Here is a 25,015-nt window from a genome sequence, read left to right as displayed (position 1 = left end):
TCCTCTGCTTCTTAGTGGGTTAAGTATGGTACTTGTAGTCCTTAGGATATGGGTTTAAACCTTCTACACAAACCATCCCTAAAAGACACATCATTGTGATCAAACCTAGAGCTTTAGGGTCACAATTCTTACCATTTGTCATGTCCCCGGCCTAGGCCAGGACGGGTTCTAGTCTGTTCCATCTGTTTATTCCAGGTCCAGTCATCCATTCCATTCCTTCACTCCCTCCCGGTAACTCAACTCACCTGCGGCTCATTCCCTCATCAACACCACACCTCTTAAACCCCGGATTGTCATCCACTACTCGCCAGTTTGTTGAATCACCGACCTCACGTCTGTATTCTTGGCATTCTGTGATTGATTCTTCTACGCCTGTTTTTGTGCTAACGCTTGTTCCTGTCTACCACCAGATCACCGCTTCCAATCCTCCGTTCCTCCTACCGGTACCCCGCTCCACCATCCACCAGTTACACTCAATTTCAACCATCCATCTCAAAAGTTCAGCACACAACTGGACCAACGCGTTTGGGTCCTCAGTTCAGCCGTGACACCATTAACACAACCCATTCCTCAGTGTAACTAGGATTGGATGTTGGAAGAGTGTTTTATGACTGGAAGAGGTGTATGGATTCATAGGAAAGAAGGATTGTATAGATAATGAAAATGCAAAGTAATGCAGAGTAAAACTAGCATGGTAAAAGACAGTCTGACCAAGTATCTACCAAATGTTCTCAACCTATAGTTTTATGGTGTTATATCTGAATTCCATTTGCAAATATCAATTCCTAATTAGCCATGGTTTAGTTTGAGCTTCAGGGTGTGTTGATTGGACTGTCTCTCTTTTCTGCACACCCGGCCGCAACTGTCAAACATATCATCTTAAAGTTACAGATACTCCACAATTAACACCTTGGATTAAGACAATAGTTCTTAGCTGTGTTAGATACTGTTGACTTCATTTCACATACAAATACACTTAGCATTTAACACCATTGTGAGTGTTGAATGATGAATCCATAACAAGTGCAATAGCGTTCAGGTATAAAACCCATTGGAGTGTGTAGCTACAGTATAAAACAAAACACACTGATGTAACACATCCATGTTTTTTTTATAGTCTTCAGACAATAGCCGTTAACACTTTTCAAATCTCTGAATAAAAACCATCAATGTGTGTGTGAGAGAGACGAGAGTTCTTCCTCCAGCATTTAGATTGTTCTCCATAATAGTGTGTATGGATTTATACAACGGTTGGAGGCAAGATATTGACACAAACTCCTCAACAATGGTGGCATGGTGAGTCAGACAGATTGGTGTAAACCACAGTCCACAGACACAGCATAATATGACTGATGTGCGGGCCACCACTGCTGCACACAAATTGTACCTTTCCTGGTTTGAACCGCTGCTCTGCAGTGATGAGGCCTCTCACTTCAAACCATTCTCCCTGACAGACAACATGTTTGACATGTCTTTATCTCTCTCTTTTTATCCATCTCTGGCCTTGGTTGGTACTCTCTCCCAAGCCCCTAACTCTTACTCTCTCTCACATCTGTCTTTCTTTCTGCGATTGATTGGCAGAGGCCAGAGGGACTATAAATGCAGGTGATGATAGGGGCAGCCAGGGTTTAGAACAACCACACCATTAACTCACCTTGGACTGCATGGACTTCTTCCTTACACAATTGAGTTACAATTTGGGCAGTATTTTTCAGTCAATGAAATACCCTCAGGGAGATTGAGATGGTTATCAAGCTGTGCATGATGGAAGCTAAGCTGCTCAAAGGCAGCTAGGATTTCAACTTGCAACTGGCATCTCAACTTCACAGCTATACCCATATGTAGAATACCCTGTCAGTATCCTCACCAGAGAACGATATCCATAATGTACGTGGATTTGTGGCCAATTTGTATTTGAACTCCTGTCTAAACAACAGCATCGACATAAGGAATGCAGTAATGATTTCCCTGTCCATTCTCATTCAGATACATTAAGCCAGGATGCCTGACTCCTCGGGAACCAGTTTGTCCCAGTTGACCAAGCGCTATCCAATCCCAGCCACCCTGCCATTGAAAAGGTACTTGTCAACAAACCATTCCCCTCTACTACAGAGTGATCTTTGTGCCTCCTCCGGCTCAGGAACCAATCAACTGTTGCCATTCCTGTGTGCACGGGGGGGAAATTCCATTCCTCGCATATTAATCAACTCATTCACTTCCTCCTCGCCTCCCAAGTATTTTCTAGCAATTAGCATCTCCAGCTCCACCTTTTCCACGCTAGCAAGGCCATGCTTTAGCTGGACACCAATTAACAGACGTATATGCACACAGCAGACTTGAGCTCAAGCCTTGAAAGGCAGCACTTTTGTTCCTTTCCCAGGAGCTCAACTATAGGCTAGCTCAAAAGACAGCCCACCATAGGCTAACACTGAAATACCCCTCTCTTTCGCCCAGTGCTTTTCTAAACCTATAAAATTTGGCTCCTGTTTAAAGGGGGGCTTTACGCACACAGTTAGAACGTCTAGTAACTAGTGACCAGGTGTGTGATAGCACAAAAAGTTTGTTAAAATAATTTTAAAGATAACAAATAAATAAAACCCAGTTTAAAATAAACCTCCTGAACCTGCAGCTTCGGAAGAAAAAATGACATTTTGAAAACCTAAACAACAAAAGGTTTTAATCAATTCCTATATTATTTAAACTTGACACACAGGTAAAAATCTCATCATCTTTGCTTTGTGTGTTGGATGAACGTCCTAAATAAGCTTCTCGTCAAAATGGCCCTTTATTTCATTGCTGTGACAAGAGCATTTAATGACTTGGTCGCTGGCCAGTCGGACAGCGTGGCACCACTTAGCCCCGTCAGTAATGGCTCTAACACGGCCCATTCCTTTTCTCTGTCATGGCAGCCTTGGCAGTGCCATTCTTCATGCCTACTGCTGGGCCAATCGCATCAGGCAGCACGCACGGGAGAAAGGGGAAAAAGAGTAAGGTAGAGGTCAGGGGAAGAGAGAGGGAGAGGCAAGAGAGTGGGACAGTTAGGAGAGAATGTGTGTGTGAGAGAGAGAGAGAGAGAGAGAGAGAGGGAGGGAGGGAGGGAGGGAGGGGAGGGAGGGAGGGAGGGAGAGAGAGAGGGAGAGGAGAGAGAGAGAGAGAGAGAGAGAGAGAGAGAGAGAGAGAGAGAGAGAGAGAGAGAGAGAGAGAGAGAGAGAGAGAGAGAGAGAGAGAGAGAGAGAGAGAGAGAGAGAGAGAGAGAGAGAGAGAGAGAGAGAGAGAGAGAGAGAGAGAGAGAGAGAGAGAGAGAGAGAGAGAGCTGAAAGGTGAGGTACTTTGTTGATCCAGATGAATGGAGATCACTATTTGCCCCTCAACGGGCAGATGCTCCCTTGTATAGACCTGTGGGAGAGAACGGGCTCCTTTGTGCAGAATGAGCACCTGACCCTGCTTAATCGCCCAGGGACACCATTACCTGACTGACCATAGATGCCTAACAGTTTACTCTGATCAAAAGCTCAATGTCCTTGTTAAGTCTGGACCACAAAGTTCCTCCATCTTCATCTCTTCTCAATCCCTTAACAACCTTGAGGCTTTTCTCTGCAGTTGTCAGACAACTAAAAACTATTCAACAGCAGTCCACCTCATGTGAAACCTGAGCAAATGGTCCAGTGGCACTTCACTTTACTGCTACTCTCTTCTACAAAGCTTCCTCTATATAGTAAGTATACATTCCACGTTAGTGGACAAGGCTTCCATATCCTTATCTGCAGTTTCCCCTCACATTGCGAGTCTCCTCTCCCAGAAAAGAGAACGTCAAGAGGTCGACACCCCGAACAGTTGTCAAGATGATAACAAACACAAATGGATCCCGAACATGTGCTGAACTCTGTGTAAAGGAACCTTGTGATGTTAGAAATGAGAAAATGTGCATGAGAAGATGAATGGATGCAGAACAGAGAACGCAGGCTCCAAGGACACATTTCAAACATGTCTAATTAAAATAATTAATCCATGCTAATAAGCAACATCATTCTATTAGTGCTATAGTATATGTCTCACTGGAGGTATTCTGCTTTGACATCATGTTTAACTATAATAGGAAGCAGTTAAGATAGTGGCTTTTGACTTTAACCGCACCAATTGAAAGGATGAACAAAAGCATCAGATGTCTACTGGATGGCCTGATTAAACCCTGGATGCAGCAAATGAGGTCAGCCAGCAAACATGTTTGATGCACCAGCAGGCCCCATTACCCCACCAGCCCAGCCTATCCTATCCCAGCCCAGCCTATCCCAGCCCAGCCCAGCCCAGACCACCCTATACCAGCCCAGCTCAATTTATCCAGGATTTACCTAAACCAGTTCAGCCCTGCAATATTCCTAATTAGAGAATGAGGAACCACTGGATCAATATCTGATGTCTGATCGGGTGTCACAGGATGGTATCCCCCCTCCCTCCAGCTTGCAGGGCTGTCCTAGTTTGCCAGTGTTGTCTGCCGGCAGGTCAAATGATCTATCCATGGCTCTGCTAACTGTGGTAGTGGACAGGATTTGTCGTCAAAATGTCTACACCCCCAACACGGGTATGCTGTTCTAAAGCACATACTGTACACTAATTACTTTAACTAACAAGATACACAATAAAAACTAAGCTCTAGTAACAGGTAGGTTGTTGTTGTTTTTTGTGTGAACTTGCACGCTTAACGAGGGCAGAGTGGCAATTCATTGTGCCTAGAGGTTGGCGAGGGAGAGGGAGTCTCCGCCAGATGAGGAGTGTCAATATGGTCCGCTCTGTAGTGTAATAAGCTGACATAGTTATGTCTGTAATTGGCTGCCTGTGCAGCCAGGCGACAAGGGCAGACCGGATGACGGGAGCGCTGGCCGTGGCAAATTAAAGAGGATGGTTTAAGATTGATCAGTGAGAACTCACCACACTACCCTCTCATAATAACCTCGCAGGGTTACGGGGGAGGCAGCGACGCCAGCACCGAGGATAATCTGAAGCGAAAGGAACTAACGCTTTAATTGTCGTCTTTTACGATATTGCACCGCACAGCTTTTAAGTCGAGTCATCCATTTTGGCGACAGGTGACGTAGAAAAAAGGACAAAGAAAAAAGTTTCAAAGTTTAGTCTGTAAATCAGGAGCTGCAACTTCCCCAACATTGGCTACTGCACTTATTACCATGGGAACTAGAGCCAGGTTCCAAATGTCTCTATTGAGTTCTCCAAGCTCAGCACTGCCAGAATTCATTGCAGGCCGTAAACATTACAGAAGCCATTGGGGTTTGAATGAAGACATCACCTCATCTCCCCACCCCCCCCCCCCCCCCCCTCAGGACGTCCCTCAGGTGGATATTGGCAGCGGACACAGCATGAAGTTTACTGCTAATTGGAGAAGTGATTTCCATACAAACAGGAAATAAATTGTTACAAATGACATGTAAAGTGAACGTGGATAATGCAATGTGGCGTCCTGTTCAAACAAATTGGGTCCTAACAGCTCAGGAGCACGGCGCGGAGCAGAGTAATCTCCATGGGACTGGGACAGGAGCAGGGAGAGCTTTCATTAACTGAAACATGCAGTGGTGGTGAGGAATGGAGGGATCAGAGGGAGGAGCAAGGGAGGGGAAGGATGCTTCTGTGTCAGGACGCTGCTGATCTAGTCTAAATCGTGAATAATACACCGTCCCAGGATTTCCTTACAACAAAGGTGTCCTGGTTTCTTCCCTGTGTGATGCACACATGCACTGTTATAGTATAAATGTATAATGTATGTGTTTTATAAGTGGTAAACTGCAAAGCTCCTTTGTTCATTAAGTCCTGAGACTAGTTGAAGTCAGATCAAGAGGGGGATAAGGTTGAGAGGTTGTAAAATGTTAGCAGAAGGCTTTAGAGGAATGTCTGCTTGACCTGAAGCTCTGTGGGAGTTTACCTTCAGGGAAGGGTGAGCATCTTTCTGGGCCTTCTATCTATAAAATGGAGATGTTGCTGTATACAGGAAGGGGAGATAATTAAGTTGAGTTCAAAGGATTGTAAGGTGTTGGGGGTTTGTTTGTAGTAGATTGGTTGAATTACTTTTGAGCTAGCTGACCCTTCCAAAAGGGACAGCTGACCATTTGAGGTTGGTTCCCTTCTGGAGTGTATAACTGCCTGACATGAAGACACGAAGTCTAGGTGGAGTTTTTCTCACCTGGGAGGAAGGAGCTTTGGGACACGAGGTCCTGAGGCCGTGGTTTCAGCTGTCACTGTCTTGTCTTAGGAGAATCTGACTGATGTTTATTGAATTGTTTATTGATTGTTTTAGTGATGACCAGATGTTGTGAGTCTATATAAGACCAGATACGTGGTGGCATGGGTGGCATTCTCTCTGCTGAACGGCACTAACGCTCTCCGGTAGACCAGGGTCCGGAGCGCTCTGTTTGGTACTGTAGAGAATAAACCATTTTTATTAATCCAGCATCTGGACTATTAAAGCACACAGCGTCTTCCAAACTTCCTTGACACGCACACACACACACACACACACACACACACACACACACTGACTGACTGACCTAACAGCCCACACACATTATGTACACACCTTTGCTGCTATGCTCAGAAAATCTGCCAAACCAGATGTCCTCCTGTAACATCTGACTCCGCTAATGGCAAACTGAATCCCAGGAGGCTAATGAATGTGTTTTCTAAGGACATAATTAGAAAACCCGGATACTTGAAGCACTGCTGATGCAACGGTAGTAATATATGTACATGGGCTGGTAAATCCACAAATGATATATGGTTCTAGTCCTGTTTCCCTCTCAGTCTCCACTCATAAATCTTGATCAGGGGGCTCCTGACACTCATGCAGGGGTGCAGGCCCTTATGTGAAATTCATGGGTTCTGCAGAAATATGAAGTGTTGACAAAATAACAATCACTATGTGTTGACAGGTAAGACGTGGGACAGTTAGACATGGATTTGCCCATTCTAGTCTCAAAGGCCAAGCCACAAAACCACTTTACCTATCTATCTAGCCCCTTTGGCAGTAAGGTTAGACCCTCCGTGTGCCAAACCTGCAAGATCAGTGCGGTGGAGTTAATAGACAGATTAACCTTCCTTTTCTCACCTCTTCTACTCCCTCTACGTTTTGCTGGGATTCTCTGGAGGCCGTTTAGAATTCATGAAAATTGACTTCGCATCTCCGCCAACAGATGCTTTCACTTGGCAGCCAGAAACTGTTCATTAGTTATTTAGTCTAAAGAGGCTGGCGATACATACAGAACCACGCTGCTAACAAAGGGAAAGGTATCGATGATTAAACACAATCAAATACATTTCTATTTATATTGCTGTATATGAAGCTGGGGTCAAGTTGGTTCATTGGTAATAAGGCAGTAGCCTCCCGGAAAGTATCAGCTCTGATATAGGGTGAATTCGGGTAATCTGGGACATGTTTTGCATTTTCTCATCTGAGCTTCCTGAGTAACTAGTGCCCTGACCCTTTCTGTGACACCACACCAATCATGTTCTGTGATTTCAGTCACATAACATCCATGCTAAACCTAGAGTCAAAGTTCTGTGGACTAGACATTGTCATAGCAGGGAAGAAAATGCTCTGGAGTTTAGGTGTCCCACATTACCCAATGTCCCCGATTACCCGAATTCACCCTAGCATTAATCCTCCCCTGTAGATTGTCTAGATGTCATGGTTGTATTTAAAACAAATGGGGAACAGAAATCCCCTTATGACTCAAACTTTCCATAAAAGCTTTTTAAACTGACAGTTTTATTTTTAAGTATGCAAAACCAAAGTATGCAAAACCAAAGGGTATGAACATTCTATCCTATCCTATATGGAGCACAGTCAGGCAGTTGCATTAGTTCAAAATAAATACATTATATTTGCCAGTGTTATGGGCCAATAAAACTGGAATCAATATTTCCAACATGGCTTTGTGTGCAGGAAAGAAATTGCTCTTAGACTGGACATAGTGACACTAAATTTTAGGGAAGTCATTACATTAAACAAATACATGTAGACCATGTCCTAAACTGGTGCTTTAACCTGTTTACGCTCCTGTTTCGCCCGCGAGACAAAAATGCTGCCTCCCCCTTCCTCAGTTACGACGCACTAAATTCTAAAAAATATATTTTTTAGACGCTACACATGTTATACATCGTTGGAAAGCTACGATTCTTGTGCTTCCATTGAAATAAACCAATTCAAGATCAAGTCGCAATAGCAAGCAAAGTCAACGTCTTTTTCCGGTGAACATTCCTTCAACAATGCCAAAGAAAAAAGTTGTACTCACCCTAAGTTGTTCAAATAGGTCCAGGTGTGCAAATCATGCCATCAAAACTTGATCTGCGTAAGTCCCAAGGGTTCAAAGTATCTAACCATGTAAAGTAATTCGTCCAAATACAATGTTTTACGTTCATGAATAGCCATTATCCTTTGTTTCATTATGCAAGTTAGCCGACGGAAGAAACAACTTGTTCACATAAAAGTGTTATTTTCTCCGATTTATCAACGGAGTATTTACAAAATGAAGGTCTCAAAATGTCCGTTGAACCCTCCCCTTTTGATTGACACCTTGTTCGACCCAATAGGAGCTTCCATGCCCCGTTGACAGCCCTCTAAAGCCAACTAGGTCTGTGCGTCCTGCCCCCCCCCGCCCCCCCCCCCCACACTCGTTCTAAACAAATTTCTCGAACTGGCTTCGACTGGCTCTGAAATTAGCTCGTTAGCCTTGTAGCTGACAGCTAGCTGAAAATGCCAATACCTCATTTGTATGCGTCTGTGGAGCCTTCAAAATAACAGTCGATTGCGCAATATGGTTGACAGAATCAGTGTTCTTTGTGCGCCAATCCTTGGAATCAGATAAAGCACTCCAATGTGTTCATGCTTCAGTTTTTGTGTTTCAGTATTACTAATTAGGGATTTAGCTATTATATATGATATTTCTAAGTACCAGAGATGGGCCAGAGATAACAATTATGAAAAATAATACCTTTTTATTTGACCTTGACCTTGGTTACAAAGGGTCATTTTGGAGTCTCCAAAAGACCCTTTTAGAAAATTCCTGGATGTACTCTTATAAAAACATGTGTCAAATATGAATATATTGTGGTATTATGTTTGACTTTTGATTTGAATTGGGTAAGGCTTCAACCTGTGGTCCAATTTAGTCTTCCAGATAATACCTACCACCTCTAGGCCTCTTCAGGCCTCTGTTTTCAAAACAAAATCTAGGCGGAAATAGAAATTTTCACTTTCCTTGTGTTCAAGCTTCTATTACTCAACACTAGAAGGACTGACAGGGGTCCTGACAACAGGGGACATAACTTCAGAGTGTCAGCTTTCAAAAGAGATCATTTACATGCATGTACTCCAAATGGTTCAAGAACAGCTTCCAATTTACTTTGGGTATGCTGTTTAGGCGTTTTCAGGCAAATTTAACAGGAACATGAAAAGGTTAATGGTGCTTCAACAGTTCAATTCTAACCAAAAGGTTTGAATTGAGGATTTGTCTCTACAGACAAATCCTCTCTTCTAAGAAGGATAGAGGAATGGTTTGGATTCAGACCTTCTGCATGAAAGATGGCAACATTTTCTTTTGGAGGCTGTGTTCATGGGTCTCAGACAGGGTATGACACGTTCAGCAAACCACCTCTGCTGCAGTGCTCAATGGATAGCTACGGAGGAGCTTGAGATGAATCCGTTGGTTTTAAATATATGATAATTTCAATGAGGGGGGAACGTGGAAATGAGAAATCTCATTACAATGCCGCTCATAGCCGGCTTAAGTGCATGACTGCAATAATAACACGTTTAGGCAGAAATGTGCTTAATACTTCATTTTTTAGCTAAATAAATCCATTCTAATGGGATCAATCTGCTCATTAAGTAACATTAATACTGTCTTTGTACAACAAACTTTCTCCCACTGCCTTGCTTAGAATAAATCAAAAGGTGTCACTACAACAGATGAAAATGATTGTCTGTAACTTGCAAAAAGCGTTTGACAAGCCTCTATCCACAATTGTAACTGTCTTTGACATAAATCCTCCCCTTTTCTCTTCAAGACTCGATCATAGCATCAATGTTCCCACCTGGGCATCAATTTTCATTTGCCTAGAGGCAAAATTAGGGTTTACTAGTCAAATAGGCAATGTGAAGAATTTGTGAATATACAGTATGCTATTCAGGGCAGGGGATTTATAACAGGCTGTGTTGGGCTTTGAACCAAATCCTCCCATTAAATGGATCTAGCTGCCAAAGATGACAGATATTACCATGTCCAGTCAGGTTATGCTGGACATAATCACTGCAGTGGCTCGAGAGCTCGTTTACTCTGGCCTGGAAATGGATGTCTCACATATAAGACACATTAATAACCCCATTCTTACAGAATAAGCACATCTCTTAACATATCACTTTTGTCTTGGATTGTCTCAGATTACTATAATTATACAAGCCATCCTTATGATCAGCGCAGACGAAAATGAGCAAATGTGACTCACTGTTCAATAAAGTAACGTTTTTCTAGATTTGAGTAGAAATTATGTTGTCACTTTGACTGAGTGAGAGAAAAATTACAAGTTGTCCTAATAGTAAACCCCTAATAGTGGACACAAAATGTTAGAAAATTCGGCAAGCCTGAAATTTGAAGCACTTAGTTTCATGATGGCAGGTATCTTGATGCAAGATGGGGGCTGAATACCTCCTCAGTCGTTGGAGTTAGGAGGCTTCTGTGTGTGACAAGATAGGGAAAGATCGGGTTGACTATGTTTACAAGACACGCTAATTGAGCACAGCCCAGTGACTAACTGGAACACTGTCTCATGCTAACTTGGAAACGGAATGAAGTAGGTGTGGTTCAAATATGGACACATCTCTCTCAGATGTGGTTACCACAAACCTGTGGATGGTCTTGAGTGGAAAGGTTCTGGCAACTGTACTGGCAGGATGAGGGTGTTACAAAAAATGATTCCCTAACAACGCATCTTTGACACATTTTAAAGCCTCTTTATCAAATGACATAGTCCTTTCCTTGGAAGTGATTTGCCCGGCTGCATCTGTGGACAAGAAATCCACATATAGTATATATGCTAACGCCGTGCTAACGACATGTGAAATCTTCTCAGACTAAAACATGTGGTGTTAGCCACATACTGCTGCCGCTTGTGCCATGTTTAATCACACCGACATCCTCACAGGGCAGAGACAGAGCCCGCAGCAAGCTGACTGGGTCACCTGTGCACTCTCTGTTTGAGGAAGACAATTGAATTTGTAATCATAGCCACCTTGAGAGCACACTTATGACATCCAGGAGCCACGTAGGGGCTCAAGGAATGAAACACAATCCTCACTCTTTTAATTTGTCTCCCTAACCTCTAATCCGTTTATGATTCATACTTGACCGCGAGCTCTGCAACTGTCACATCTCAGACCAGGCAATGTGGGTGGAATAACTCAAGATGGCTGCACACTCGCTTCTATTCTCCTGGGGGGGGAGGAAGTAAAGGTGTACCTGGGAGGATAAAAAGCAGGTAGGACCGAGATGAAGAGACAGATGATCAGAAGAGAGGGAGATATGCAGAGGAAGCGATAGAAACTCCTACACATTCTAACAGTCACAGGTGGAGGTTTGACGAGATGCCATTTATACTACCTCTCTCTCTCTTCGTCGGTGAATGATACAGCTCTACCCTTCCCCCTCCACTCCTCTCTTTTAGTGATTGAAGAGAAGGAGCCCACTCCTGCACTTTAGACCCACTGCTTCAGCACTTTTACTTCCAGTGTTTAAGTCAGTAGCTGCAGAGCATATCACAACCATTATGGCCATACACATCCAATTCCAGGGCCTGTCTAACCACGTATCATTTTGAGGGTGATCATCCTATTAGGCTCTCTTTAATGCATTACAGTATTAGGAAAGATTCGTCGTGGGGTCAAATATATGTATTTACATGGGGTTCTGTGAGTGTGTCTGTGAGTGAGGGTGTGTGCGAGTGTGTGCGTGGTAGGTGGAGTGAGCGGGGGTGAAAAGCGTGCATATCTAGGCCAGCGATAATTAGTTTTCTCAGCAGCACGAACACCAGCAACACTGTGATCTATTTCTACATCAGCACGGGTGCCGGCTTCTCTTCCCTTCCAGCCCCCTCCCTCCCTCCCTCCTGCCAGCTGCATGCCCACACTCCCCCTCCCAGACTATCCCCTCTTCTGCCCTGCCCCACCTGCCCTCTTCTGCCTGCCTGCCTGATGTACTGTACGCCTGCCTGTCTGCCGACCAGACTCCCTTCGCACCCACCGTGTCTCCCTCCTTCCCTCCGTGCCTGCACCACCCCCATCAGTCCCTAACCCCACCCCCTTTGGACTGGATTTATGAGACTCAGATTAATATGGCTATCCACAGGATCTCCCTGCTCTGTAGAGCAGCGTCAACAAATCTGGTGTTCCACTCCTTTTTTTTGAAGTGCATCCCTAAACCGTGTGTGTCCGTGTTGAGCTGTTGTGTGGATGAGTGTGCACGCACACGTATAACTGCACTCACACACGCATGCACTATGACGGCCTCCCTCCACTCCAAAAAGGCGTACTCTTGTGTTCGCATTCACACACCCACAAGTATCACCTCAAACACATACTGTAAAGTACACACACACACACACACACAATCAACAACCAGGATATATTCCTACTGCCTCGGGTGCAATGTTGACTAAACCAGTTCTCTATAGGGTATCCATGTAGGTCAGGATTTTTCAGGTCCAGGACTACAGATGAGGCAGGTCACATGATAGACATCCATCTCTCTCTGTCACAGCAGGAGGTAACACTCTCCCTACTGTAACAGGAAGCCCAGGGCAGGGGTAAGGGCTGGAATCCCCTACATACACATGCTTGCACCCCCCGCCCCCCCACACACACAAAGACACGCACGCATGCACACACACAAACACAAGCATGAGAACCCACAGGAAATGAGGCGTTCCCCCAGTCACACTTGCCTTTGGACAAGTGTACATACACACACATACACAGTGTGTGCCATAGCAGACTCCATTGTGGGGATTTTCTTCATTGTGTTGGGATTTTTTTCTTTTTCAGGGCTGTCCACTATGACAACTGTATATGTTCTTAACACCACAGTCCAACTCATTAGGGAGTAATAGCTGAGAATAATGGAATTACTTTTTACCAGCAACAAACCTTCTCCATTCCGAAACCTATTATGTAAAATGTTCAATTAAGAGAGCCCTTCAAACTCCCATTAACAGTTACACATGCATGCGCACACACTTACAAACACACACACACACATTTAGGTTTGTGTGGCTTTTCTTGTAGGGACTTACAGTTCTGTCCATTAAAAAGGGTGTTGTCCCTAACCCTCCACCCTAACCTTAACTCAAAAAACCCAACCTGAACTCTAAGCCAAGCTCCTCAACCTAAAACTGTCTCCAACTCCTAACCCCAACCCTTAATGCAATTCTAACCCAAACACTTTTTCTAACCATAACTCCACAATTAAAGTACTTGAACTGTCAATGCCAGGAACATGTCCTCAGAAATGAAATGTTACTTTCCTTAGTTTACTAGTCTTGAGGACATTTCAGTTTTTTCCACAGAAGCATTCTTTAATAGCCAGTACATAGACAAGAGCATGCACACACACACACACACACACACACATCCACGCACACATACAAACACACAGTTTTCTCTGAATAACCTACGCAGTAAAAGCTATTATGTGTTAAGTAGATGCATTTCACTTGTCTCCAACCGGCCCATATTTCTACGCTAATATAACTGACTGACTAGACACGTCAGCCCATCCAGTCGGGGGTCAGCCACGTCCGAGTGCGTCTGTCTGCTCTCCATCGTAGTAAACACATCGTTCCCCTAATTTTTCCACATCTACATTTGCTTTGATAATCGCATGCTACTTACTTAGTGCATAACAGGAGGTCGACCTGGGGAGCATTTGCATAAGTACATTTGTGCCTCCAATTCCTGCTGTCATTTCTATCCGTGGGCTGGGATAGAAAGTGGGACAATAAACGTAAACAGTACAACTGTAAAAATGTTCCAGCCGATGTACAACAGCAGACATACTGGGTGTCTTACATGTTTAGCCACAAATGCTATAATGTCCATAAATAGGCTACTGGAAAAGCAGTGACGACCGTCTTTCCAAAGTGCTGAAAAGTTTAGAGTGAATGTGCACCCTGGTGGTTAGCAATGGGATGTCAGAATCAGGCTTCCTTGAAACGGCATTTTTATGATGCTAGTAATTACGGACTTGCCGTGTACAAGTTCCATTCTCAAGTTTAAAGCGGAATCCATTGGAGCTTTTAAAATAGCCTCCGTGTTTATATCCAAGACCTGTCCTTGAACGAGGGGCGTAGGAGTCTGACAATAACAGTCAATTAGGGAGAGGCAGGGAGAGGCAGGGGGCTTTGGTTGAGGGGAAAAAAACGAGAGAGGAGAAGGGAAGAAGCTGACAGAAAGGCGAGGAGGAGGAGAAGGTGCTGTGAAGAACACAAACAGAAACAACACATCTGCTGAATGCACGGCCCGCAGCCCAGCGTCTTCGCCCAGCGTCTTCCCCCAGCCAGAGGATCAATCTTCTCCTGTCCTTCATCCCCATCCTGGACGTTCTCGCTTTCATGCAGTCCAGAAATGCAGACTTTTGGATCGCATGATCTATGATAGATTACAATTTTGAATAGTGATCGACAAATATGTAATGTATGTATCAAAAGTACGGTATCAGCCACCCTATATTGTAGAGCAAGGCACAGAGAGCACATCCATGAACATCCAAATAGGCCTGGGATTGAAAGATTGGATTGCGTCAGAGTCTTCAGTAAATCTGTTCGTAAGATGCTACACCTAAATCATACAGTTGGCAAACACAACCTACAATTCATTATGAGTCAGAGATCGCGCTATTTTCAGTTCCCGTGCGTCAAATAAGCTTTCTCTTCTCATTTCTTCCTAACAGGATTTATTATTGTGCTCTGCTCTTGTTGACAGTGACACACTCCGGAATGGAACACTTGGTGTTAAGCACTCCTCTTTGCACCTCTATGGAGTGAACACAAAAGGGCACAGACAGCCATACACACTGGCACACATACTGGTGGCATACACATGCAGGGGGAACAGTGACAAACACAGACGGGCGTGCAGACGTGCACACTGGCAAGGCACTTGCACACAAACACACCCAGCATGGATGCTGGGATGATTCGCATATGCTTCTTTTTCCGCCCATAAACGGAACTTCAGAAGCAGAAGCCACATCTAAACATGTCCCTGAGGTTCTCCTGCTATTGTTCCGCTTCCGATTGTGTTGTTTTGCGTATCCTATGATCTCTCTCTCTTTCTGTTTTCATCGGCAGCTTACAAACACAGCGTTTATCATACTCTCACTTGGCTCCATATGCTGGATTAGTGAACTGAAATTAGAGATAAGACAGGAGACACAGTGGTATATTTAGCAGCATACAAAATCGCTTCAAGTCATGAGAATGTTTGAGTAAGGAAAAGTCTGAAGTGCTTTCATATTGATGTTGATGAAATATGATTTACCCTGGATCAACTATGCACTAGACCTAACCCTAGCTGACGCTGGAAGACACTAGATAAGTATACACTCACTCTGTTTACCACTGACAAACTGTTCCATCACATCCGTGGTTCGTCTGCAGCACAACAACACATGATTGATGAAGTCCCTCCGAAGAATCTCAAGATACATTTTGAACCTGTGGTTCAGAGAAACCGTAGTCTTGTATTTGTCCCCTCCTCTGCATTTTCTCCCGTCATCCCCTGCCCCTTCTCCTTTCCTTGCCCTTCTCCTACCTCTTTAACCCTCCTCTGTTCCTCCTCTTCTTCATTGGGTTCTTTCTTCTCCAACCTCATCATCACCCCCTCTTTCTCCACTCCAGAAACCTGATCCTCATTACCAGACGTGTTACCTCAAGTCCAAAACTGTTTTAGACGCGATGATCCCCAAGTAACACATTAGCTGTTTAAGCATTCTGAGAACAAGAGTCACCTAAGCCTGTGTTTTTCCTACAACTGACAAGCAAAGCTTCTTAACAGCCAATGGTGTTTATATTCCAAATGCGGAACGGTTGATTAGAGTTGCATGGCGAGTCCCCCAGATCTCCACAATTTCTGAGCCGTGGTCAAGGTAAAAGTGAGAAGATGTATGATTAAAGATAATCGCCTCAGCCATAAAAAGATGGTCTCTTTCACCACAAAACCATCCTTTTTTTCCCTGCCCTCCTCCACCCCTCCTCTTAACTGTCATCCACCTCCCACGTAATCGTGGCTAAATGGTTTGCACAAAATTAAAAGCGCTTCAAATCTCATCATGAGCTTCATCACCGTCATCATCCTCACCCCCATCATCAGTATTATGGCGATTGTCATTTTTGATTTGGCAGCATTGTAGCTGGTGTGCTTTGAAGTCTGTGTGTAGACGGAAATCTCACTAATGGCTGCTGATGAAAAAGAACAGTTCGCACATGGAGAGTGTCGAGAGAAAAAACTGCATTGGGAATATTAACAAAGTTCCCCGAGGCTATGAGATATAGCTCTTGTAAAGCTACACAAGTTATTTATGCTTTGCGTGTTTGACCAAACACAAATCTGAGTAAAGACATAATTCAACAACTTCTAAGTCTGTCTATGACTTCTGAAGAAATTACTGACAAGAAATATCTTGGGAAAAATTAATTTGCTTGCTCATTCTCTCACAATCATAATCTCTCTTTCACCCATGATCACAACCACGCTTTCGTGGTCTGAGATCGCCTCCCACCCGATCTCACACAATCCCATTAGAAAGAAAAGCTGATGCTATACTACACTGTTCGACAGGTAGCAAATGCTCATGCAAAAATACCTTAAAAGGCTATAAAGGGACAGATCTGGCTCTGCCTTTCACCCTCCCACCAGCTCTCCTCTCTCTCTCATGCTGCCTCTCTCTCATGCTGCCTCTCTCTCATGGTGCCTCTCTCTCATGGTGCCTCTCTCTCATGCTGCCTCTCTCTCATGCTGCCTCTCACTCATGCTGCCTCTCACTCATGCTGCCTCTATCATGCTGCCTCTTTCTCATTCTGCCTCTCTCTCATGCTGCCTCTCTCTCATGCTGCCTCTCTCTCATGCTGCCTCTCACTCATGCTGCCTCTCTCTCATGCTGCCTCTTTCTCATGCTGCCTCTCTCTCATGCTGCCTCTCACTCATGCTGCCTCTCTCTCATGCTGACTCTCTCTCATGCTGCCTCTCTCTCATGCTGCCTTTCTCTCATTCCCCCTCTCTCTCATTCCCCCTCTCTCTCATTCCCCCTCTCTCTCATTCCCCATCTCTCCCATTCCCCCTCTCTCCCTCTCCCTCTCTGCATTATGACTGAAGTTACTGTGGGGAGTGGGGGGGATGTCCTTTGGCTAGCCTCAGTAATGTCCTGGACCACAGGTCTGGGGACTGGCCAAGCAAATAGACTGAGCTGATGACTTCTTTCCTGAGTCAGAGGACCAAAGAACCACAGTCACAGTAGGGGGTGGTTCACAGCCACAGAACACACATACATAATTAGCCCATTGAGCTAAAAGCAGAGAGGATGGCAACTCACTGGGGACTCCAGTGACAACCCACATCCTCATTAACTTACTTCTGTCTTGGTAAGGTTGGACAGAGTCAACCACAAAGTGGCTGAATAGAATTGGGAGGACGTCCGAGGTAACGCCATCACCTGCTGCTTTTATCAGATGTCCTATTAATTGCTTCTTATGTATCTGCTGAACAGTATGCGCTAGCTAAATGCCCTATTACACTGTGGCTGGTAAATACAGACCGTTCACTGACTGACCATCAACATACTCTTAGTCACTTCTGATCCTGGAGCTTCTGCTGCACTTCCTATCTGCACTGTTTGTTCGTTGCTTTGGATAAAAGCATCTCTTAAATTCATAAAATTCAGTGGGAATAGAACCGTTGGAATTATGAGAAAGATTTTGTTTAAATATGGTGTCTTGTTGATCAAAAGCCATCAAAATGGACAGTTTCCAAGGCATATTTGCATTCACTGAGGGGTTGGCACAACTATTGATAACGTTTGTCAGAGGAGGACCTTGGTTGTGTTGTGCTACCTCTTTACCAGATATGATGGAAGGCAGGAAAAAAGAAAGGTTTGAGTCCATGCAGTCAATGAAGTGTATCCTCCAATCCTCTTTGGCGTATTCCGTCCCGGCTGATGGGATAACCATAGGGGTTTCTAATCCGTTTAACCCTGTTACAGCTCATGGTGCACAGCTTCACTCCACAAACACACACACACACACACACACCATAGAAGCACCATCAGCTGTCTGTAAGTACAAACGAATAAACACAGCCACTTAAAGAGGAGTCTTTACTCCACAACAGCCAAACGAGTAAATGTTAAATAAAAATCCCTCCAATCTACAAACAATTAGCCCAGACTAACAGAAAAGGCAAAAATGCAAACAAATCATATCCCTGACAGATGAACATTTAAGGATTATCCGCGTATCGTTCCATTTGAAACCAAACAAAAACAACCTATTATTGCCATGTCTCAAAGGGTCCAAGTATTCCAACTTTTGTCTAAACTCTGCTTGCGATCCTGCCACTGTTCAGTTACAGACTCATCAGATTGTGGGGGATTGCAAAAAAAGTAGAACTCTTATCATCTCTGTAGACCGATAGCTGCCATGCAAGTTGTTCTTCACTTCAACAGCTTTATGAGAACGTGTCTGGTGAAATTAGATGAAATACATTTGAACAATAATACAAAAACATGATACATGATATTGAATTGAAGTACAACATTAAATCTTTTGTACTTGTAAAAGCATAGCAGGTTGTGAGCTCAGTACACCGAGTTATACACATATTGGATGTTGTGTAAGTGTTTTTTTTGTTATAAATATTACTCAGCATTGAAGGTTGTTGTCTAGAGGACCTCTCTATAGGGCTTGTTTTACAGATGACCTGGGGTCCAGACAACTACCCTCGCATCCTCAAAGTGAAAGCACTACACTACGCGTAGCCCTTCAACCCAGACAGCACCACCTTTCTCAAGCAAATGTAACTTAAGTGGTTGGGAACACAGGGTTACCATGAATTAGTCATGTGTGGTGCTTACTACCGTTGTAGGCAGAATTATGCAGCAAAGCTTGGGTTATGATGATGTTATCCTTAGGGTTCTGTCATGGGCTAGGACACATGAAACGCAGCTGACCGTTGGGATTTAAACAAACCCAATTCAGCCAAAACAGTTCTACCGTGAAAACCTTTCAAGCCTCAATCCACATGGGTGGAAGGACAATACAGTACTAACATGGCAACGAAAAGCCATGTTTGTGTTTGTACCATAATGTTTGTTGGTGTTCCTTGGCCACTACTTGTTCCGCGTGCACATCAACTGTAGCACTACTTTGCTTTGCTACTTTGCTTGCCAATAGTTATTCTGCAGACATCAGTGAATACACTGTCGATCTGATCTATTAATGAAGATAAATGAAAATTAAAACTCCAATAAATAACCTATTCTTTTTATATATTCTTTTGGAATTATTACTTGAGAATCTTGTGGATTACACCTGTCCTATTTACCCGATTATGTGCAAGCAGATACAATCAGCTTCAAACCAACCTACATCGAGATGTGTATCTTGTCATACCTTTAACATCCTTGACATACAAATCTGTCCCAAAGCTCTAGCTCTGAAGGAATCAATGAAAGCTTTACCTATCCAAGTATTGATTGACAGAGAACAACATTTGTATTTTTTTCATTTTCTGTTTTGAAAGGGATTCAAATAGATTACAAATACATCAAATGTGGGAGTGATTTGCATGTATCTGTCCTCCAATCATTACTGGTCGGTATTCACTAATTGCACAGTCTCTCTCTCTCTTCTCTCTCCCTCTCTCTTTCTCTTTCTTTCTCTCTCTCCCTCTCTCTCTCTTTAAATGTTGCCTGATTGATCTTGCGCTAAAAGATTATGTTGTTATATTGTTCAGACTTCTATCAAATGTAGTCATGCCCAGACATTGCTACAACATATTGTATTTGTATGTTGACTACAAATACATAAACCGTCCTTCAAAGCCAAACACTTTCACAATGTACATGAACTCGACAACATCCGCACCACTACTATTACTCATACTGAACTACATGCCTCCATCTTTCAATCCTGTCTCTTATAGAGGCTGGTGAAAGGCAAAGTAAATGCCTCTTCCATACATGGAGTGAATCCTCTTTAGTGTTTGGTGTGATCTTCTGATGCTTCTTGTGATGGTGTAATTGTCTTATTTAGCTGTTCATTCAGGACACAGCCATTTTTACCCCTTCTTAGTGTCTGTCTATTGACTAACAAAGCTACCATTTTGTAAACACGAATCACTCGCTTGTAGTCTCTCTATCTCTTGCACAACAAACCAAATGCCTACCTAAAGACCAAGAGAATGTATTAATGCTCAGTGCTCTTAGGAACGATTAGGTGCACACTAATTGTTTCCAAAAGGGCAAGAAAAGAGCAGCTATCGACAATGACCTAAAAAATATACACTTTTAAATGATCTGGACAAAGCAGCAGGAAATGATATGAGTGGGATCTACAGTAGGAGGTCGTTTCAAGTTACCTCTTTGAAACACAATTTTCCAAAACAACTCGGTAACCTAGAAGGAAAACTGGCTTGTTTACGAAAACAAACGTGTTTGATAACTTTGAGCACAAGCACTGAACACTTACGTAGGGTCGGAGACACACCGACAGGGAGGCTGTCAAAGTACCACCAAAACCCCAGGACTCCAGGATGCTCTTGATAGTCAGTAAACAGACTCTTTCTCACTCTTTCTTTCTCTCTCTCTCTGTCTATTCCCCCTCTCTCTCTCTCTCTCTCTCTCTCTGTCTCTTTCTCTCTCCCTCCCTCCCCCTACCACCACAGTTACTCTTTATATGTAATTCTCTCCAAGGATTAGGGTTAGAATGAGGCTTAAAAACCAACAGCATCTTCTGAATAACCTGTGTCCCACTGGCCACAAACCACCCAGCTTCGATGTATGAGGACACACAAACACAGCAGTTTGGGGAAGCTTCAATGATTAAGAACCGCCCCAAATCTTCTTAAAAACTTCCATAGTTCCTAAAAGTCCAAATACCCCCCTGAACGACTCCACACACCCCAATCCTAACCCCTGTTGTGTCCCCAAACAAATTGGGCCAGGGAGATAATGTCGTTGCTGGCAGACACACAGCTTTTCGACAGTAGCATCGTGAGTGAAAATGAAATTGATTTGAAAATCCTACGTCTGCCCTGGTGGGAGCAGAGAGGATTATGCTGCTGATTGTACTAATGCTGTATGTCCCTGGTTTCTCCCTCCATCCTTCCATCTCTCTCTCCCTCTCTCTGGTACCATTTCTCTACTTCCACCATCCTCTCTCTCCCTCCCTCCCCCCATCCATCTCTCTTCTCTCTAACTCTCTCTCTCTTTGTAAATCAGGTCACTACTGCATAGAGGGCCCAGGGCAGGCAGGGTGAGAAGGGAGGTGCCATAAGGGATGTGCCATAAGGGAGGTGCTAGAGGTGGCGAGGATGGAGCGAGGCCTGCGGAGGTACTAAACTGTAGACAAGATACTCTTCCTCTGATGACTTATTGAGAGATGCATTCCCTCTGGGGAGGGTCATCCAAAATGGTATTGCAGTTTCCTTCCTCCTGAAAACCCATACATTGATTTTCTATTTTGTTTTCAGTCAGTGCAGCAATGGCTCGGTTGTGACAGGTGTTGCTGTTGTGACTGGTCATACTGCTGTCGCAAATAGAACAGCTGTATTACAGCAGAAATCTTTGGAGATTGGAAGCCATTAGTTGATTCCACAGCTAGTTAAGTCATAGATTGTCTACTGAGGTACTGTAAAACTGCAGTAATTAGTTGATTATACTCTTTCAATGCAAACAGAAGGATGTGCTTATACTATTGTTCACAGATTATTTTTGTGATTGGAGAATTACAGTACAATATGTGACATATAAATATATATTAATTAAATTAACAAACTATATTGCATGAGTAAGGCTGAAAAAAAATGAATTTCCCAAAAACACAGCTTTTCGGTGCAGTTCTCCTGAATACAACTTTGTACCATGGTTTGATGATCACCACACAGTCAACCGCATCAGACATTTGATCCGCACTCCCAAATCATATAACCATATCCTCCCATCCACACACACATACACCTAAACACACACTCTCTTTCGCTCTCTCTATCTCTTTCACAGATGGTCTTGAGACTGGGAAACAGCATAGGTTCCATGTACACTTCCCCATACAATACAGGCTACAGTGATCACCAAAACCCTACACATTGTCTATACTCAAGGGAGGAGTATGAAGAGTATGCAGCTCACAATCCCTTTTCTCTGAAGTTGCAGGCAGGTTCCAGTACACAGAGCCTGGTGTAATTTTTGAAATTAGATTAGATTAGGAGAGAGATCCAGGGTTGTGGTGACAGAAAGCTACAGGGCAAAACACCAGCACAACACAATCTTCCCAGAAATAACCAGAGAGAGACAGCGAGGGGGGAGGATATTGTCAAAGAGCTGATAATTGACCTGTAGGAGAGCAATAACACACACTATGTCATTAACACTTTAATAAGCAATTGACAATTGCCGGCGCTTCTCACCACATCAAAACTGGGCCCTGCAGGCCACCACACAGGCAGGGAGAGGAAAAAGCAATTAAAAAGTAAAACATTGAGGACGAAAAAGGGCTGAAAAAGATTTTAACATTTAAAAAAAACTTGCCATCAAGGCATAATTCCTTTTAAATGATAGCCGTTTAATGCAGGCTTTCAGGCGGAGAAGTGGTGTCAGTCATGATGTGGTCTCAGAATATGGGCCGCTTGTCAGTGAAACCTAAATGTGTGAGCTTCAGACAAAACCGTGGGGATATCAGCTCAGATGTAACCCTCTCTGATGAAAATGTTTAACTGACATGAGACAACTTAAAAATGTCACTCTGGGCAATCTTAGTCTGAGTTGACAGAACATTGTCATGACCCTAAGGCACAAGTGAATTTTAACAGACAAAAATAAAACAGTACATAGTTTGATGCTCAAGCTACGAATGCAATGATCAATTGTCCACAAATAATGGCCCCATTGAAGAATCCAACAGTACCAGCAATATAATCTTACCCGGATTAACTCTTTAAGCGGTTATTCAAGCAAAAGAGGTCAAAGTATTTTTAAGTCCCTCCAGCTGATGTTTAGTCCACCACGAATACAGTAGTATATCATACAAAATACCATTCCACATTCAATTACACAACTTCAGTAACGTTACAAGATGACCTTGCAGTTGAAATACTGTCCATGAAGCCATTGTAAAAGATAAGTACTCTACTCAGTGGTGATTGCTGTTAGTTTGAGCCTTTTTTTGCTATACAATAGAATTATTTGAGTCCATGCACAGAGGAGTAAACACAATTAGTTACATTTCATTTTCATGTATTTGATTAGGTGTAATATTCTACATTTCAGACATAAGCCTGCTGCTTTTATATCCAAACAATTTTCACACTCTCTCTTCCAGCCTCTGCTTCTGCCAGTGGTGTCATGGCTAAGCCACAAGCGTTAGATGAGGTACGCTAACTATATTGCACCTCCAGGCCCCACATAGCGCTGCCGCTAGTCTAAACCAACTTATACACTTTCTAGCTCCACAATGACTAGCCTGGGGCCTTGCCCTCAAAGCCCCTCTCATGTTTTTCTATCTAGTTTGCTGCAGTAGCAGTCGAGGTTGAAAAATGGTGGGTGTTTTAAAATTGAGCCACTATACTCAAAGACTCAAAAACGTCTGTAGTGTGTGGTTTGGATAACAGTGAATAACTGGAACCTAACCTAACTTCTAGCATCCAATACAGAGATAAAATGGCTGAAATCTGAGGCTTTTCAATCTGAATGGTATTCAAATGGACAACCGTCAACTATGAATTTCACTAGTTTCCATAACCAAGGGAAAAGGTCATCATTTAATTTCACTGAAGGAAATAAATGCATTGACTGAATTAATGGAAACTGAGTTTCCACTGGGAGAGACTGGATTGGATTTTCAGAGTGAGACAAATGGAATGACCCCTGGGTTAAGTTCAACAATGGCTGAGACTGAATTGACTCATTTGATGATCAGGTAATTATATTGATGGGAGCTGCCTGTTTCTGTGAGGGATTCCGTTGAGTGGATTTATCCCTGAACATGCAGGTCAGACTAAAATCAACATTGACAGACAATGTTTGACCCCATGGGTTCAGCACCTCAGGGGCCAGCAACACAATGAGATGGGCCTATTTCCATGTCATCATCATCATCACTGGTTCCATTTGAAGGCTTGTGTAGGTCACATGTGCTGTCCTTGTGATTAAGCTTGTTCTCAACTCCTCACCTAGACACTGCAAATGTTAAATATTATCACTTCTAAAACACAGTACAGCAATTAGGTATAAGGACGTTATAAATAATGAGCTAAATTATAATATACTATTGAACGGGGCGAATTATAAACCGCCTTACCGTACAATGTGAGACCTAAACATCTTACCCTAGCATAAGTACACTTTGCCATAAAATGTCCTGGGTAGGCTACTTGAGAACAGGCTAGTTTTGTTTTTGTGTAGAGCAATAGCCCAGCAACAATGCAAACTTCAAAATAGTAGAGCGAGGGCGGGGGAGTGCCCTGTTAATACACGTCAAATCATCTTGGAAGAGAGCACATCCGTCCAAAATGCACGTCGCTGTCAACGTGACCGAAGACATCTGTCCAACAATATCACAATAGCCTTAAGTTGACAGCTTGCATTGTCTGGCAGGTGATTAAGTGTAAGACCTTTCCCGACAAACCTGACCCAATGAACACTTAGCCGATGTCAGTTACGATGAGTTTTTGTAGTTGAAGATATTAGTTGCTACT

The 25,015-nt window shown here is 43.4% G+C and overlaps 2 protein-coding genes across 3 annotated transcripts in view; both read right to left on the bottom strand.

The window, feature by feature from the left end:
- LOC134028942 (putative uncharacterized protein DDB_G0292636) overlaps positions 1-25,015 on the bottom strand; it is a 384,233-nt gene that overhangs the window by 105,211 nt on the left and 254,007 nt on the right. The gene's annotated exons all lie outside the window — the stretch shown is intronic.
- Positions 1-25,015, bottom strand: part of lsamp (limbic system associated membrane protein) — a 266,689-nt gene that overhangs the window by 70,254 nt on the left and 171,420 nt on the right. The gene's annotated exons all lie outside the window — the stretch shown is intronic.

The sequence above is a fragment of the Osmerus eperlanus genome, chromosome 11 (genome assembly GCF_963692335.1).
Source record: "Osmerus eperlanus chromosome 11, fOsmEpe2.1, whole genome shotgun sequence".
NCBI lineage: Eukaryota > Metazoa > Chordata > Actinopteri > Osmeriformes > Osmeridae > Osmerus > Osmerus eperlanus.
Note: the sequence above shows the minus strand (reverse complement) of the source record. Positions and strands in the feature narration are given on the sequence as shown.